At 39.8% G+C, this 17,443-nt stretch overlaps 1 long non-coding RNA gene across 1 annotated transcript; it reads right to left on the reverse strand.

The window, feature by feature from the left end:
* Nucleotides 1-9,258: 9,258 nt before the first annotated feature.
* Nucleotides 9,259-10,110, reverse strand: LOC129773384 (uncharacterized). The gene is made up of 3 exons (XR_008742681.1): nucleotides 9,927-10,110; nucleotides 9,733-9,865; nucleotides 9,259-9,582 (listed from the first exon to the last, which is right to left on the reverse strand). It is a non-coding gene; the product is annotated as an uncharacterized LOC129773384 (long non-coding RNA).
* Nucleotides 10,111-17,443: the final 7,333 nt, after the last annotated feature.

Consider the following 17,443-nt stretch of genomic DNA (forward strand, 5'->3'; position numbering starts at 1 on the left):
CAGTTTTTTATTGTAACATTTGCATTAACAAAAGAACAAATTTCTCATGCGTTCACCTTAACACCTGGTGATGAAACCACTTGTGCAAACAGTGAAGCAACTGCGCTCCATAATTTGTGCGTACTGGGAGCTCCATCCCATTGCGAAGAAAGTGGACATCGTCAAGTACTTTGAGTGCGCCGGATACACCCATTCCGGTATATATTATATTTTTAGACTTCTGGAGAAAAATGGAAGCATTGAACGGAAGCCTGGTTCCGGTCGTCCGATGGTGCTACTCGATCATAAACTGCAGCTGAAGCTAAAGCAGAAGATGGATAAATCGTTCCGGTCTTTGGGCCAGGAGGTCGGAGCATCAGGTCAGACAATGAAAAAACACCTAGCGGCGATAAACATTTATCATGCGGAAGCGAAAGTCCGACCGGCCGTGTCGGAACAGCAAGCTGTGACTCAGAAATAATGGCTGGAAGTGATGGAGAATGAAATATTTCAGGCGAAGCAGAACTTCGCGGTCGTCATAGTCGAGACGTATTTAACGCTGAATGGCAACGACTGGCAGGGAACCAGCTACTTTATGTCCCCCACCAAGTTCCAAAGAAGATGCTTCTATGGCTAACCATCAGTGGGAAGGGGATGTCAAAGCCGCTTTTCTTTCGATCGGAACTTGCGCTGAACGGAAAGATTTGCAGCACAAAGTGGCTGCCGGAAGTTTCCTCCTTCTTCCAAGAATGTCATCCGGACGAGGATGTGGTGTTTTGGTCGGACCTGGCCTCTGCCTTTTACGCGAAGAAGTCGCTGGATGAGATGAACCGCTTGATGAAAGATGTTGTTCCGAAGTCCGCTAATCCTCCGAACGTCTCCCAGCTGCATCGTCGTGAATTTCTGGGCAAACCTGGAGCGGAGGGTCTACTCTAACAGTTTTGTGGCGAAAACGGAGGGGGAACCAATAAAGAAATCTAAGAAAGAACTGAATAACATGCCAACAAATACGTTTTCGACAGCAATGGCGAATGTTCCGACCAACTGCAGGAAAGTCGTGGTCAATGAAATTATGTTTTATCGGAAATTATCTATTGTTTTTTTTGTCGCCATTCGAAAATTGTCCATTTTCCATATAACACTACTCCAAAAATTATTCTGTTAAAACTGTTACCATCTGTTCATGGGCTCATATATATTTCTCGGCCAATCGGAGCTACTCGGCTATATTTCATGTGACAAACGTTACACTCTTCGTACCCAAGACAAACTACGGAGAAATCCGAAACGGTTTTGGAATTTCGTAAACACTAAACGGAAAGAAAATGGATTACCGGTAGAAACGTTCCTGGGTTCCGAATCAGCTCAATCCTCTTCTGAAAAAAGCGAGCTTTTCGCTACGCATTTCAAAAGCGCATTCAATAGCTCCATCGCTTCCGATGAACAGGCAGAAGTTGCTTGCAGAGACACACCAAACAATGTCTGTGAACTGACAGGTATTACTATTACCCATGAACAGGTAGAATCTGCTATTGCCAAGATGAAATACTCTATTTCAGCTAGCCCGAATGGAATTCCCTCCTGCGTTTTGAAACGTTGTTCAAGTGCATTGGTGCATCCATTAATACGGCTTTTTAACATGTCGCTTCAAGAAGACAGATTTTCATTTAGTTGGAAGCTGTCTGTGATGTTTCCCGTCCACAAAAAAGGAGATAAGCAGAATGTTGAAAATTATCAAAGAATTACCTCTTTATACGCTTGCTCGAAAGTATTTGAGATAATTGTTAATGATGTACTGTTCCAGAGCTTTAAAAACTATATATCAGCTGATCAACATGGATTCTATCCTAAAAGATCTGTTTCCACAAATCTGGTGCAGTTTACCTCATTTTGCTTGCGTAGTCTAGATGCCGGTTCACATGTTGACGTGATATATACCGATCTCAAAGCAGCGTTCGATTGAGTTGATCAGAGGATACTACTTTTAAAACTGGATAAACTCGGAATCTCTAGTGATCTGACCAGATGGTTGAATCATACCTTACAAATCGCAGACTATGTGTTAAAATTGGATCGGAATCGTCAGAATATTTTCCCAACAAATCCGGCGTTCCACAAGGAAGCAATTTAGGCCTATTCCTTTTCTCAATTTTTATTAATGAATTAGGGCCCACTCCTTTTCTCAATTTTTATGAATGAATTGTCGGAATCATTACCGCCAGGATGCCGCCTTTTCTACGCAGACGATGTCAAAATATACATAATAGTAAACAGTATTGAAGTTTGCTTTCTCTTGCAACAATGGATTGATACTTTTGAAGAATGGCGCTCCAAAAACTTATTAACTATTAGCATTTCGAAATGCAATGTAATATCGTTTCATCAGAAATTGAATCCGATTACCATAACTATAACATCTTCAGCCAATCTCTTGTATGCGTTAATCATATACGTGACCTGGGATCATATAAATCAGCAACTGGGAAAACGCAATCAAAGCTTTCTAGCTCACATGTCTACCAGAAGCTTTAGGCGTTTCAATTTAGCAATAAATCGGGGTTTTTATAAGCAGTAAACTATTGTTTGATTAAATGTGAAAAGTTTCCCTCACTGAATCAATCATGTTTGATTACAGGTTCAAAAAAAATGTTATTAGGCATTCACTAACAAGTACACGTGTTCTGTTAAACTATTTTTCATTTGTTTGAGAATAAATTCGTTCTTCCAAACCAGAAATGAGCGAATTAGCCCCGTTGGAAGCGTGACATAAAATTTTTGAACGTGAACCGATTCATTTATTATGGATCTACAAAAATACATAGTGGGACAGTTATGCCTAGAATAACAACATAGGACAATTGAGATTGATGTTGTTTCTTTAAAAGCTGGAATCAAACTTTTTTTTGTGTTTTTTTGGAAGATTATGCATAAAAACATCGTTTTGTGAAGAAAAAGGGAAAATTGTAAAGAAAATTACAACTCTGCGTAGAACGGCAATATGAGTCTTCGAATTTTCACGGCTATTGTAGTCAGTTGTTATGACCGAGTCAAAATAGCTATATTCGTCGATCACCTCGAGCTCTCCGCCGTCGATTACTACAAGATGGATTTGATTGCGATCAGCCCTTCCTGTATTTAGTCTTACACGCATTGACCCCAAGTCTAATCAGTCCTACATCCTGTTTCAGTTGGGTATACAATTCCACCACCATCACATGTGTTCTTCCAATTATGTCCACGTCTTCGTCGAAGGAGATAAACTGGCTGAACTTGTTAAAAATCGCGCCTTGCATATTGTACCCCACTTCCTCCATGCTTTTCTATAGCTGCCTTTGGTCGATGGTATCGTATGCGGCTACTGGAAAACTGGGAATTGTAGTCAGGTGATAAACTATCGTGGAGTATCTTTACTTTGCTACCTCATCAAGGTGTTTGAAACATCGATGGATAATGACCTATACAACGCTGCGTCATCTTTTATCTTCGAAGGACAACATGGATTTATGAAACATCGCTCGCCCACAACGAATCTCATGTGCTAAGTCGTCGCACTGTCCCGTGAAACTGAAGCGAGACAGCAGGTTGACGCAGTGTATGTCGACTTCGTGAAAGCCTTCGATACTGTCCCGCATTTTCGACATAACATCTGGTGTACCACTGGGTAGCGTTTTGGGACCAATGTTATTCAGCATCTTCATTAACGACTTGTGTTCACTGCTTTCATCGTCCAAACTTGCATTCGCTGATGACATTAAAATCTACCGGGTGATCTCATCTCCTTTGAATTGCTTACTGCTACAAGAAGACATCAATAGAATGCTGGAATGGTGTGACGACAACGGAATGAGGGTGCAAGATTCCATTGACTGTCCTGAACTTCTCGCACAGGTTCCTTTATACACTCGACAATAAAAAAATTAGAGGAACAGAGTGCGAAGTCGTAAAGGTAAAGTGATGTTTGACATGCTGTAACTTCGTGAAAAACTAACGCATACCAATGGGATATACTACAACTACAACTTCCAGGTGTTAGAACATTTTACGTACACATTGGTGTGTGTATCTTGGTGTGTGTAGGTGAAATGGACAACAATACCAAGAAGAAAAAAAAATAGTGTTCTCTGATTTTTCAAAGATTTTTTGGACTAACACAATTTTTTGCTAACCAACTCAACAGCAAATCCAATTAACCTTATCAACCAGCTTTCATTTGGTTCCTAGAACGTTCCTGTAGGACCTTTGCATACAGAAATATTTCAATTTGAATGAAAATTCCCTAAACTATTCCCTAAACATCTGTAAACGGTTATATCGATACGTTTAGCCGTTTTTTCTAGCCGATGCATGTCGTATCAGAAGTGCAAAATGCTACGCGACTCTCAAAATGAACGATTCATAACTTTCGTGTTCATGCACGTGAAGGTACGAGGATTACAAGAAGTGATGTGATTATACTCACACGTATACATACGCATTTCCACCAATACACGTACTCCTCACCCACAAGCTCGAAAAGACGAAAGTTACGAATCATTCATCCTGAGAGTCGCGTGTACTTCTGGTACGATTTGCGATGAAGTGCTTCTCTAATTTACTCAAAATTTAGAAAAAAAAAATGAAACGTTCACAAAAGTGTAAGGGACACACTAGGCTTACAATTTGCCTGCAAACATAAGAATTTACTGCAACATTTGCAAAATTACGGATGACTTTCTAAAACACTACAAAAACCCTGTTTTTGGCACTTTTTGAAATGGATGTGAAAAATTTAAGTTAATTTAACTTTAAATTAACTTTATACAGAACTAGCTGACCCGGCAAACTTCGTCCCGCCCAAAATTTGTTTTTTGTTATCAATACCTATAAACATTCACGTTTTCTTATTAAGCGCAAGATTCATGAGTCCAATCGCAGAACTGTTCATTGATTGTTCTTCTAATCGACCCAGTTGAATTCGCCTTTTACTTTAAAATTCCTAGTACTTCATTATCATTATAATATAAGACTATTTTCAGACACAATTCTCGTTCAAGATTTTTCAACCACTTGCCAATAACATGTTTCTCCGTTACATGGAAGAAATGTTTGATACAAAAAATATGATAGAATAAAGACATACCCTTCCCTTCTTCCCCCCTTAGAGAGGGGGGAGGAATGTCTATTCATTATAGAAACGTTTCGTGCCCCCTAAAATCTTCACATGCCAAATTTCAATCCATTTGCTTGGTTAGCTTTCGAGTTATGCAGAAAGGGCCTGGCCGGGTAAGGGAGTAAAAAGTGCCCCCAAACCAAATCACTAGCTGTATGGCAAATATTGTGGTTTGACGTAGGATCTATAGAGAAAAACGTACTTTTTCGATTATTTCACGCCATCCTCAAAAGATCCGAGATAAAAATTTGAAAAAAATACTGAATGTGCATCTTACTACGGTGTATCAAAAAAAAATTCATCAAAAATTTTAGTACTAAAAAAATATTGAAATCTTGAAAATTTTTTTTTTTGGGATTTAGAGATTCAGTACTACTCTAATTCATATTTTAATGTGTTTCTACGGCTTTTCTAGATATGTGTGATTTTTTTCAGTGTTGCGCGGTATCAAAAAAATTTTTTTTTTTATATTCCCAAAGAGTGGTTAGGTAAGGGAGTAAAAAGTGCCCCCAAACCAAATCACTAGCTGTATGGCAAATATTATAAAGGATATTAAATAAGAAATTTTGGCGGTTTTTTTGTACCCCTATGTGGTTTGACGTAGGATCTATAGTGAAAAACCTACTTTTTCGTTTATTTCACGCCATCCTCAATAGATCCGAGATAAAAATTTTAAAAAAATACTTAATGTGCATCTTACCACGGTGTATCAAGAAAAATTATCAAAAAAATATTTCATCAAAAATTTTAGTACTAAAAAAAATATTTAAATTTTGATTTTTTTTTTGGGATTTAGAGATTCAGTTCTACTCTAATTCATATTTAAATGTGCTGTTACGGCTTTTCCCTCAAATTTCGTTCGCAATATGGCCATGTTCGGTCGTGTTGGGTGGCACGTGGTGCCGTCCTGCTGAAACCACATGTCATCCGTATCCATATCTTCAATTTGTGGCAAAAAAAAACGGTTAACATGCGGCCATAGCGCTCACCATTCACAGTTACCGTCTCGCCGTCTTCTTTTTCAAAGAAATACGGCCCGATGACTCCACCAGACCATAATGCGCACCAAACAGTGACTTTTGGCGAACACAATGGCCTCTCAACAATCACGTGTGGATTTTCTGAGCCCCATATACGGAAATTTTGGGTGTTCACATAGCCACCGAGCTCGAAATGTGCCTCATGCGAAAATTTAGCATTTTGCTGCTGTTGTTCGTTCACCCAATCGACGTATGCCCGACGCATTCCATGGTCAAGTCCAAATGCAAAATTCGCCATAATGATGTGTTTGACAAGCCCAATTGCTGAGCACGCCGTGGAATCGAAACATTCGGGTCATCCTCCACACTGGCAGCAACAGCAGCAATATTTTCGGCCGAACGCACATTACGATGATGCACAGGTTTCACAATATCCGCTACGAATCCAGTTTGTTCGAATTTACGCACTACATTAGCGATTGTGTGCTCTGTAGGCCGTCCATGACGACCAAAATCCGTCCGTAATGCTCGAAAAACATTTGCCGGTTTTTCATCATTTTTATAGTATAATTTAACAAATTTAACACGTTATGCGATGCTAAAACGATCCATATTGTAAAATGGCAGACATTCAACTAACGATATGACGCTTTGGTTGACAGCTATGTCAAACGGTTGTCAGCGCAGGGCTGTATACTTTCGGAAGCCCGAAATGGAAAACCCTGTATTAGGCTGTCAAAAAAGTCCTGCGGTATTTTTTTTGAATTTTCATTTCTTCATAAAATTAGTTACAATCATCTGTTTTAAGTCAAATATGTGCCGTTTTGTTCGATCGAGATGCCAACTTCATAATACCCCTGTTATAGAAGCTCGCTTCCTTATTGGCAAAAAACTCGGATAGCCAATTTTCACAGGCCTCTTTTGTGGCTAACTTCTGACTACCTAGCTCGTTCGCCATGGACAAAAACAGGTGGTAGTCACTTGGTGCAAGGTCCGGACTATACGGCGGATGCAAAAGAACCTCCCATCCGAGCTCCCGGAGCTTCTGGCACGTCACCAAAGAAGTGTGTGGCCTGGCGTTGTCCTGATGGAAGACAATGCGGCCTCTGTTTATCAAAGATGGCCTCTTCTTCATGAGTGCTACCTTCAAGCGGTCCAGTTGTTGGCAGTACAGATCCGAATTGAGCGTTTGGCCATAGGGAAGCAGCTCATAATAGATTATTCCTTGACAATCCCACCAAACACACAGCAGAACCTTCCTGGCCGTTAATGAGGCCTTGGCCACCGTCTGAGCCGCTTCAGCGGGCTTCGACCACGACCGTTTGCGCTTCACGTTGTCGTAAGTGACCCACTTTTCATCGCCAGTCACCATCCGCTTCAGAAACGGGTCGATTTTGTTGCGATTCAGCAGCGATTCACATGCGTCGATACTGTCAAAGATGATTTTTTGCGTCAACGTGTGTGGCACCCATACATCGAGCTTCTTTGTGAATCCAAGCTTCTTCAAATGGTTAATAACGGTTTGATGACTTATCCCCAGCTCTTGGCCGATGCTACGGCTGCTACTATGCCGGTCTTTCTCGGCTAATTCAGCGATTTTGTCGCAATTTTCGACGACAGGCCTTCCGGAGCGTGGCGCATCTTCGACGACCTCTACACCAGAACGAAAACGTTGAAACCATCGTTGTGCGGTGGAAATGGAAACTGTATCGGGTCCATAAACTGCACAAATTTTTTTGGCAGCTTGAGATGCATTTTTGCCTTTGTCATAGTAGTACTGTAAAATATGTTGGGTTTTCTCTTTATTTTGCTCCATATTTGCGACACAGGTATTTTTGCGCGCTATAATATAGTCCTTGACAGTATTTTGTTTGGTTAAGTCATTCGTGAGTTATGAATGACTTAACCAAACAAAATACTGTCAAGGACTATATTATAGCGCGCAAAAATACCTTTCCAACAAGCTATAGTATGACTCGATACAATGAATACAACTAGAACTACGCGCTTACAACGACACCTCGCGGAAATACCGCAGGACTTTTTTGACAGCCTAATATATAGATAGATTTAATGGAGTTTTTGATGTTATTGGAATCTGTCTTTCGATCGCACCGATCATTGACTCTTGAATTATTCAGGGCTAAATTTTAATTAAAACAGAAATATCTGTATTGGAAGGTCCTACAAAAACGATATAGTAACCAAATGGAAGCTGGTTGATAAGGTTAATTGGGTTTGCTGGTTAGCAAAAAATTGTGTTAGTCCACAAAATCTATGATAAACAGAAAAAAATGATGTTTTATTTCTTCCCGATATTGTTGCCCACTACACCTACACAAAACAAAATAAAAATATGTACGTAGAATATTCCAATACCTGAAAGTTGGGGCTTTAAAATGATGTACATCATACCTGTATGCGTTGATTTTTCACAAAGTTACAGCATGTTAAAAACACTTTAAAATTTTGACTTCGCACTCTGTTCTTCAATTTTTTTTGTCGAGTGTAGTTGAGAACTGCAATGCAGAATATTTTCCGCAATCACGTTGATTATCAAAAAGTATACTTTTATTTCATAATGTTCTATGATAAATCAAAAAAGGTATGAAAATTCCACACGAATTATCCGTGATTCTAGCCGTATAGAGGATAATTGTTTCCGGCAAAATTATACTTCAAATCAAGGCTATTGAACTATAAATCATGACTGACAAGAGTGGGATGGGTTATTTTCCCTTAATTACATATAACGTGCTCAATGGGCTACCCTTGTGGAATTATAATAATGAAAATGTGACATCTGAAAAAAAAATCAATCTTATCATGAGTGCGCCTTGAAAGGATTTCCAAATGTAATATTCACCATCAGCTTGACAATCAAGTGCGTTAAAATAATATCGTTTATGGCAAAGCACATCACTTACAATAGTGGCCGTCTTACCCCGGTAAGAGTAAAGCAAAAATTCTATAAAATGCTTAAAAAACATACCGTTTTCTTAACAAAAACACTTTACAGACTTATGTGTTTATAAGTGTTTATAAGAACACACTTAAGTCTATTATGTGTTCTTATAAAGAAAACGGTATGTTTTTAAGCATTTCATAGAACTATTAAGGAACTTTTCCTTTACTCATACCGAGGGCAAGACGGCCACTATTGTAAGAGATGTGCTTTACCATAAACAATATTTTTTGAACGCACTTAATTCATGAATTGACGAAAAATGTACATATTTACCACTAAAACACTAAATTCATAGCAAGCAAAATAATAAACCGATGATCGTCGCCATCTGAAAAGCTCGTTTTTGTTGTTTCTAGTGCCGTTTCACCAATACTCACGCTTAAATGGATATATATAATTGAGGGTAATACAACACGCTAAAATAATTTATTACAATTGTCCGATAGTTGATTGTTTCAATAATCTAGAGAGTGGCCGTCTTCTCCCGGCTTCCCCTGTTGGTTTTCCTGGAAAGAACACACCAAAAAAGTTTTATCCAATGAACCGAATATAAATGCCACACGAAAATAGATTGATGTTCGCACTAAACAGCAGACGCTGATCAGTCAGAGATGTTTGTTCCATACACATAATTGTCACCGACCAGTTCATCTAACCTTGAAAACAATTCTTCAACATAAAAATGTGCGTCCGATTTGTGTCAAACCAATGAAGTAAACTGCATATGAACTGAAATATTGGCCCCTTTCCTTTTCACATTCGACAGTTGTTTCGACTCCGCCAATGTCACTGATGATTAAGTTCAATGTCAGTCCAACCAAACGCAAAAGGAAAAAAAAACGCCGCTTACCGGAAACTCTATTGCTACTCGCGCTGAGGGTTGCTTCTTCTTCAATCGACGTATTTCCTGACCATGTGTCATGTTGCTGCCGCCATGTTTCCCCCATACATCGACCCTTTTCGCGCAAAGAACCCCGTTATTGTGGCGTTCATGAACGCCACGGAAGGGGGCGTCGCTTCTACCGTGTTTCTTTCTTCGTAGTCAAAAGAACACTCCAAAAGTTAGAGAAGAAGACGAAAGCGTATTTTAGCGAACCCTAAAATTTGGCAACAACGCACCATGCTGCATACCGCCCGCCCATGTACTTCCCCCCACTTTTCCCTACATTCTCGAACCGTTGTGTGCTAATGCAAGATGAGAGTTGTTTATTTATACTTGGTTCGTTTTCCTTTTCCTTCTGCTTTTTCATGGCTCGATAAATTTATTCAGAACGTTGTTTATCGCTTCATCTCACACTCCATTCCCCATCCCCGTGTTGCTGTTAGTAACAACAACTTCCACCTACTCAAAGAACACATGCTGGCACTGGTTTTTCGCGGCTCTTTTTCACTCGCTATATTTCTCTTATTCCTAACATTCGTCTAGCGGCAAATCTTGACTATGGTTGCTAAAATGTATTTGCCAAACATTTTAAATCCCGCTTGTGTTTACAGTTGGTACCGCTCAACCGATAACAAACTGGTTTTGAAGTGAAGAATGTACTTTTTTCGTCCGAGTTCGGTTCCAAGTGGCCCGAAGAGTACAGCAATACCGATCGTCGGTAGAAATTGAAATTAATGGACGCGAATGAAAAATCGAATAAACGAGAGAGCGAAGTTTTAAAGTAATTTCTTCTGATGACAAATGGGCATCGGAGCTACATATACAGAAACAGAGCATCGCATTCTGCTTGAGAAAAGTGGATGTTTCATTCTAGCAAAATCAAAATGAAGAACAACTATTTTGAATGTCGGAAACTATAATCTATTTGTAGTTCTTTCCTTTTTTGTGATTTCAACAATCACTTCACTGACATCATGTTCAGGGCTCGGTAAAGTTATATTCAACTGAGGATAATCAGGGGTCTATGAAGACATCGGTCATCGCATTCAATTGGAAATGAGTTATTGCTTCTTCCATCAGTTCTCCGTCAACATGAATCAACAGTCATTCGGACCCTCTCGTCGCTAACGTTTTTATTAAAAAATGGACTTTTTTCAGATGGTGATAAAAAAAACTAAGACAGATTTGATAAATTTCCCATGGAAGGTAATTATATTAGCTGACTTGCAAAAAAAATTATGCGCGCCTTGCGATCGGCCTTCCGGCAGTTGAACGGAACATTCGCCATGACGGACGAAAACATGCGTGTAGGCATGTTTTTGAGTTCTTTCATCGTTTTATTTATCAATTCCTTCTCAGTTTTCGCGACAAAATTGTTGGAGTAATTCCTACGCTTCGCCAGGTACATTTTTACTGTTTGGCCGGTTGCACCGACTTTCAAGCCAAGCGATGTAGCCACTTTTCCCTCGATCTTTCTTTTCAGCATCCTTTGGAGCTTCTCGTCGCTCAGGGTCGTCGGCCGTCTGGAATCGGGCTTTCTTTCGATGCTCGGATTGTTGTCCAATAGTGCCAAGATGTTGTAGATGCCGGAACGAGCGTATCCGGCGTCCACAAAGTGCCACTCGATGTCCGTTTTCGACGTGGCGGGGTACCCTTCTTTGAACGCGCACACATCTGAACGGAGTAGCTTCACTGTTTTCGCCTCACGGTTAGAGTTCGACTGATATAGCTGTCAAATTTTTTCTGCTAACTCATGGGTTACTATGATTAATGCTGCATGGATAGTTTCGTCAGTGCGTGTGAAGGTAAACCCATGAAAAATCGTCAATTTTTGTCCATTTTTTTAATGCAAACGTTAATTGTTCTAACGACGCTCCGTGCTCATTTCATTCTTCACCATCAAATGGACTTCACATAAAATTGACTCCCTCAGAAAGAATTCACGCTTAACTTTCCAATAGGACCTATCTGTTTTAATCGATTCTTTCATTGTCTTTCTTTTTCGATAACCACGGTCTTGCAAACAGATATTGCACCAGTTTTGTCATATATTACACTCCCTTTACACTCCCGATTGTTGAGCACATCAGGATATACTTTTACCGCTGAGATCTAGAGCAACATGTCAAAAGGGCCTACCTTCTTTGATCTTCATCTACATTCTCTTTCGATAACCACGGCCTTTCAGACAGATTTTGCTCCAATTTTGCCATGTAGTTTGATAAACGAGGTTCCCTTTCACACTTCTTATCATCGAACACATCAGTAAAGCTTTTACCGCTGAGTTATTTATGAAAGAGAATGTAGATGTAGAGAATCGATCAAAGAAGATAGGCCCTTTTGACATGTTATTCTAGAGTTATTAACGGTAAAGAATGTCGATGAAGAGAATTGATTAAAACACATAGGCCATATTAAAAAGTTAAGCGTGAATTCGTTTCCCTCTAAGACAAGACGTGACAACTGGCTTCTTACTCTTACTCTTCGACCAAGTGCGAGCAACAGGAATGCCGAACCACTCGATATATCGAGTGACTGACGAGATTTTTATTTATTTATTTACTATGACTCTACATCCCATTGAGATTAGATCTGATTCACTACTCTTCTCCAATAAACCCGGTCCATGGCTGCAGTTCTCCAACTCCCGGCTGCACCGATTCTTGAAGTTCTGCTCCACCTGGTCCAACCACCTCGCTCGCTGGGCTCCTTCTTGTTCCTACCGGATTAGATGCGAACACCATCTTTGCAGGGCTGCTGTCCGGTAATCTTGCAACATGCCCTGCCCATCGCACTCGTCCAGCCTTGGCGACTTTCTGGATGCTGGGTTCGCCGTAGAGTTGCGCCAGTTCGTGGTTCATTCTATTTCTCCATACTCCGTTTTCCTGTACACCACCGTATATTGTTCTGAGCATTCGACGTTCGAAAACTCCGAGCGCTTGTGAGTCCTCTTCTAGCATCGTCCATGTTCGTGCTCGTAGAGAACAACCGGTCGAATTAGGGATTTGTACATGGTACACTTCGTACGGGGTCGGAGCTTGTTGGTCCTCAAGGATTTGCGGAGCCCATAGTAGGCACGACTTCCATTGACAATGCGTCTTCGAATTTCCAAATGAGATAAAGTTTCCGAAAACTATTTTCTCACGTTCCTATCACATGTTTTCGTATCATATATTCTATTAATAATTATATTTGGATGATGTAAAGCAAAATTGTTGCATATTTCACACCAAATTTTATTTTTCTGTTATGCTTTATCATGAAAACTAGTTCGAGAGTACATACCATGAGTACATTATGTAGATGTGTATTTTCAAATATTCATGGCAACCCATTAGAATTAACCAATCAGCAGCTGGTTCGATTTTCAAAAAACTACTCTACCTTAAGTCCGATTGAACTGATATTTTGCATAAGGTGTTTTTTTGAGGTGGTGAACATTTTTTATAGGGTAACTTTTTGAAACTCGAGATGACCATTTTCATTGACACCCTAATATACATGCAGAGTATCTGTTGGGCACACATCGCTTCTTTATTTTCGTAGTTTCTTTGCAGCAGAAGCCGAGTTATTATCAATCAGCGTTCTTGTAGATGATTCAAATATAGATGCGGTCTTCTACTAGCGTGAAATTTTCATAGATCTAACATGAACTTGTGAACAGCTATTTCCCAAACTAAGGATTACTAGTACCCATTTCGCGATGTAGATTTGGATCGAAAAATTGGCAGAAAAGGATTATCAATGAGTTCGGATCGAGATTAAAGTCACAGAGGCTCGAGCTCGAGTTCAAATGCTTCCTTGCATTTTCCATGAATTTCTAAAAAAATTAACCAAAAAATGGATTTTCTCCATTTTTTTTTTATTAATTTGCTTATAAACATATTTAACTTCTCCGCAGAGCATTCAGGTACCCGAAAATCATAACTGAATTGATCATTTTGGCTGAATATGTCCATAATTTCAAAATGAACAACTGCTTTTCGATGGAATTAATCACAGAAAAAGAATATTTGTTCACGAATGTTCATTATAGTCACGAGACCACCATTCCAGGGCAAAAAGCACAGAGCCTTCATAAGAACATAGTTCCTAATCTGGCTCCACACCCGCGATGTGCAGTTTGCATTATTCCGTTGGAACTTTTTTGAATACTCATTCTATTCCCTTTGAAAGAAGTCATAGCCATAAGAAAAATTTCTATTTTACCGCGTACTTGGCTTTGACACTAAAACTAAATATTTCATGTAAAGACATATACAGTCAATCGCAAAATTAAGTATACACCACGTGCTGGTTTTGTTTTTTATTTTTAAGTTTTTCGGGGTTAAAAAGTCAATAATTAAAATCGACTCATAATCATCGTTAAATAGATCCTTTTCGCTCTCATGCAGCGATAAGAACAAAATTGAAATGGTCACATTTCTACTTCATGTTTAAAAAAAAAAACAAACAAAAAATCTCCAATTCAGATGTTGCTAAATTGAATGTACAGTTCAAGTTTTTCCTGAAAAGAAAATTGAAATCAGTTCAGAAATGTTAACAGATAACAGAATTCAATCTCCTAGTATTTGGTACGGCCCCCTTTGGCGTCCAGCACTGTTCGCAAGCGCTGAGGCGAGATTTTTGGTCACTGTAAACGGATGCTCTCCCAGATCTCCTTAATCTTCGTTTCGAGTTCTACTTCGTTCCCTTTATTTTTATTCTTCACATATTTCTTGATTCCCAACCACAGATGCTCAATAGTGTTCAAAGCCGGTGATTGCGGAGGTGTTTTGAGTTGATTGGGACATTATAGAGTAGGCACTCCCGCACAATGATATCACTTTGCTTCGGGATCAAGGTTTTAAAAAATAAATTTGGTGCCAAATGTCTCCCCCCTTGGATGATTTTTCGATTTTAAAAAAACTTAAACTTTGACCGCTTTGCGCCACTCTCCCTTAAGTCCGATTGAGCTGAAATTTGGCATAGGGTGTTTTTTCGAGGTGGTGATATGTATAGGGATATGTATTTGTATAGGGTAACTTTTTGAAATTTTAGGGTCGATTTTTTCCCGTACATTCATTGGCACCCTAATGTCTATATAGCAAGAGCCTTATTACATCGCTTGTATGATACACACACCACCATTTTTATCCATATGTAACTTTTTTGTCCGTGGGTAAAATTGAAGAAAATCTGGGTATAACTAGTTTAGAGTGTATTCTTTACATTTTTGCACATGTTCATAACAATCTGTTCAGTGGTTATCGAGATGTCATCGAAACAAGAAGAAAATCGCCAGCTAATTTTGCGCGCCGTCATGAAAAATCCGATTGCGACCATGAGATGGATCGGAAAACAACCGGGAATCACCCATACAACTGGGGTTCGGGTAGTATAATCGTTTAAGGAGTTCCAGACGACCGAGCGGCGGGCTGGAAGTGGAAGAAAATTGAAGACAGCTGACCCTTTGAAGGTCCGGAAGGTGTTGGATTATTTCAAGTGCAATCCGAATCTTTCGATTCGCAACGCGGCTCTGAAGGCAAAGTGTTCCGCCTGGTTTGTTCAGCAAACCATGAAACGAACTGGGCTTCGTGTATTCAAGGTCCGGAAGGCAACGAACCGGCGTGATCAACAAAACACGGCGGCCTAATCCCGAAGAAAAATCGATTTTCATTTACTAGGGGCTGTCCACATACCACGTGGACAACTTTAGGGGGGTATGGGGTACGAAAATGTCCACGCTTGTCCACGGTGAGGGAGGAAGGAGTTTATACAGGGTTTTCCATTTCGGGCTTCCGAAAGTATACAGCCCTGCGCTGACAACCGTTAGACATAGCTGTCAACCAAAGCGTCATATCGTTAGTTGAATGTCTGCCATTTTACAATATGGATCGTTTTAGCATCGCACAACGTTTTAATTTTATTAAATTATACTATAAAAATGATGAAAAACCGGCAAATGTTTTTCGAGCATTACGGACGGATTTTGGTCGTCATGGACGGCCTACAGAGCACACAATCGCTAATGTAGTGCGTAAATTCGAACAAACTGGATCCGTAGCGGATATTGTGAAACCTGTGCATCATTGTAATGTGCGTTCGGCCGGAAATATTGCTGCTGTTGCTGCCAGTGTGGAGGATGACCCGAATGTTTCGATTCCACGGCGTGCTCAGCAATTGGGCTTGTCAAACACATCATTGTGGCGAATTTTGCATTCGGACTTGCACCTACATCCATATAAAGTTCAACTGGTACAAACATTAGAGCGTGGTGACCATGGAATGCGTCGGGCATACGTCGATTGGGTGAACGATCAACAGCAGTAAAATGCTGAATTTTCGCATCAAATTTTCTTCAACGATGAGGCACATTTCGAGCTCGGTGGCTATGTGAACACCCAAAATTGCCGTATATGGGGCTCAGAAAATCCACACGTGATTGTTGAGAGGCCATTGCATCCGCCAAAAGTCACTGTTTGGTGCGCATTATGGTCTGGTGGAGTCATTTCTTTGAAAATAAGGACGGCGAGACGGTATCTGTGAATGGTGAGCGTTATGGCCGCATGCTAACCGATTTTTTTTTGCCACAATTTGAAGATATGGATACGGATGACATGTGGTTTCAGCAGGACGGCGCCACGTGCCACACAACACGACCGAACATGGCCATATTGCGAACAAAATTTGAGGGACGCATAATTTCGCGTTTTGGTGATGCCAATTGACCGTCCAGATCATGCGATTTGAACCCGCTGGACTTTTTTTTGTGGGGTTATGCGAAAGACCATGTCTATGCCAACTCTCCGCCAACTCTTGAACATTTGAAAGACAACATTCGTGAAGTTATGACCGAGATACCGCCCCATATGTGCCGAAAAGTCATCGAAAATTACCTGTTCGGGTCAAGGTATGCGAGGAAGCCCTAGGTGGACATTTGAATGATGTTGTATTTCACACATAATGGCATAAACCAAACTTTAATTTGAAATAAAAGTTTCATCGAAATTCGAATTCTAAGTGTGTTTTATTTCAATTTACTTTCGGAATTTAAAGTTGGAAAACCCTGTATAATGTCTACGTGGGCACATAAAACGAATATTTTATACCTATATATTATTATTAATGTATTATTATAATACATTAATATCCATAATCAAAAATGAATGAAATCTGTTCTGCATTTTTATCAAATTTCAATCGTACCGCACCTTACGAGTACTCCGTATTCATCAATAAGAGATAAATTTTTTTCATATCGTTGAATTGTTCCGCTAAATGTATATTCTGAGAGTAACGCAAATAAACTAAGAGCGATGGATTTATTTACATAGGCAGAAAAGGATCATACATTTTGCCAGGACGAAGACACCACCAAAGAATGTTAGAATTTTGTAATTTGAAAAATGCACGACATAGTTTTCTTAGGTACGGGTTTTGTTGTTGTATCTGTCTCTTGAGAACTCCAAAGTTGATGAACCAAAGGAAAATGAACAATAAAT

Source organism: Toxorhynchites rutilus, chromosome 3, assembly GCF_029784135.1.
Source record: "Toxorhynchites rutilus septentrionalis strain SRP chromosome 3, ASM2978413v1, whole genome shotgun sequence".
Lineage (NCBI taxonomy): Eukaryota > Metazoa > Arthropoda > Insecta > Diptera > Culicidae > Toxorhynchites > Toxorhynchites rutilus.